Here is a 2,722-nt window from a genome sequence, read left to right as displayed (position 1 = left end):
AAGCTCTCCTCACACTCACCCGACCACCTGAATAGAGAACCCTTTTGAGTCAACTCAGTCAAGGGAGATGTGATAGATGAGAATCCCTGAACAAACCGGTGGAAATAACCCGCCAAACCAAGAAATCTTCGAATCTCTATAGCTGAGTACGGTTTGGGCCAATTCTAAACCGCCTCTATCTTCTTCGGATCAACCTGAATACCCTTGCTAGACACCACGTACCCCAAGAAAGCCACTAAACTAAGCCAAAACTCACACTTGGAGAACTTTGCATAAAGTCTCTCCTCCCTCAATCTCTGCAACACAACTCTCAAATGCTCTGCATGCTCCTCCTAACTACGCGAATACACCAGAATATCATCAATGAAAACTATGACAAACAAGTCGATATAGGGCCGAAACACGTTGTTCATCAAATGCATGAACGCTGCTGGTGCATTGGTTAGCCCAAAAGACATCACCAAGAACTCATAATGACCATATCGGGTCCTGAAAGTTGTCTTAAGAATATCCGAGTCCCTGATCTTCAACTAGTGATAACCTAAACGGAGATCAATCTTGGAGAACACCCTCGCTCCCTAAAGTTGGTCAAATAAATCATCAATACGAGGCAGAGGATACTTGTTATCAATTGTTACTTTGTTCAACTGCCTATAATCAATGTACATACTCATAGTGCCATCCTTATTCTTCACAAATAGAACAAGCGCACCCCAAGGCGACACACTAGGCCGAATGAACCCCTTATCAAGGAGTTCCTGAAGCTGCTCCTTTAACTCATTCAACTCCATTGGTGCCATACGATAAGGTGGAATAGAAATAGGTTGAGTGTCTGGCACCAGATCAATACCAAAATCAATATCCCTGCCCGATGGCATGCCCGACAGGTCTGCAGGAAATACATCGGGAAAATCTGTCACAACAGGAACAGAATCAATACTAGGAGCCTCTACACCGAAATCCCTCACAAAGCCTAAATACGAAAGACAACCCTTCCCAACCATACGCTAGGCCTTTAAGAATGAAATTACCCTACTGGGAACATAATCAATCGAACCTTGCCACTCAACCGTGGCACACCCGGCATAGCCAATGTCACTATCTTAGCATGATAGTCCAAAATAGCGCAACACAGATATAGCCAATCCATGCCCGATATAATATCGAAGTCTACCATACATAATAATAAAAGATCCACTCGGGTATCCAGACCCCTAATAGTCACCACACATGACTGGTACACATGGTCTACAACAACATTATCGCCCATCAGAGTAGATACACGAATAGATGAAATAAGAGACTCATGGGGCATATCCAAATAACGAGCAAAGTATGATGACACATAAGAATAAGTGGAACCGGGATCAAATAATACAAAGACATCTCTGTGTTAGACCGAGACAATACCTGTGATCACTAAATCTGAAGTAATGGCATTGGGTCTAGCTAGGAATGCATAGAAACGGGCCTGACTGCCACCTAATCGACCTCCCCCTCTAGGGAAACCCCTAGCTGACTGACCTCCACTCCTAGCTAGCTGAGTGGGTGGTGGTGAAGTAACTGGCGCTGAAGCCGATGGCTGACTCCTTTGCTGAGATGAACCCCCAAGACAACGAGGATAGTGCCTCCACATATGACCCATCTCTCCACACTCATAGCAACTCCCGAGTGCTGGACACGGGGACTGAAGGGAACCCCTAGCACCTGAATGAATAACAGATGCACCTGGCATAGAAGAGCCATGGACTGATAGAGTATGGGACGAACTCTGGGCTGGAAGGGCACTGAGTGATGACTGGCCTTGATGAGAACTGTGAGAACCATGATCACATAACTCCCCACGATAACCTGGGCGAGCTGACTGAGTATGTCTGAATGGACGGCCTCTGACGTGCTGAAGGTGACCTCTCGAAGGAGCACCACCATAACTACCAAATCCCTGAGGCCTCTTGGCCTCCCTCTCATCTTGCTCCCGGCGATGAACTGACTCAATCTCACGAGCAATATCAACATCCTCCTCAAAGGTAGCACCAGACACCCTCTCCCTGGTCATGAGAATGCGAAGCTGATAAGTGAGGCCATCAACAAACCTCCTGATCCTATCTATATCTGTCGGAACCAACCGAACAACATGACGAGCTAACTTTGAGAACCTCATCTCATACTGCGTCACCGTCAAATCTCCCTGACGCAACCACTCGAACTGCCTGCGTAGCTCCTCTCTACGAGACTATGGTACTTCTCTAAAAAGAGAATGAAGAATTGCTGCCAGGTAAGGGGTGCAGCACCAACAGGCCTACCCCTTCTCATAAGTCCTCCACCAAGTAAAGGCAGCTCCAAAAAATTGAAAAGTAGTAAATTCGACCCCCGCTGGTCTCTAGAATACCCGATGTACGAAGAATCCTCTAACACTTGTCCAAGAAACCCTGGGCATCCTCGCCCTCTACACCACTGAAAGTCGGAGGCTGAAGTCTACCAAACCTCTCCAACCTGCACTACTCGTCCTCTGGCATAGCAGGAGCTACATAGTCCTGAGCAGCTGCAACTGGCTGGGCTATATGTGCCCCCGGTGTCTGAAGTCCCTGCATGACCTGCTCAGGTGTGTAAGCGGCAAAAGTCTGAGTGCCTCCTCCGGCCTGAGAAGTAGTTGCGGCTGTAGTAACTAAGATCGCCTGAGTTAGGCCAGTGCATATTGATAGAATCTGAGCCAGGGCCTCTT

This window comes from Nicotiana sylvestris, chromosome 11 (genome assembly GCF_000393655.2).
Source record: "Nicotiana sylvestris chromosome 11, ASM39365v2, whole genome shotgun sequence".
NCBI classification, from domain to species: domain Eukaryota; kingdom Viridiplantae; phylum Streptophyta; class Magnoliopsida; order Solanales; family Solanaceae; genus Nicotiana; species Nicotiana sylvestris.
Note: the sequence above shows the minus strand (reverse complement) of the source record.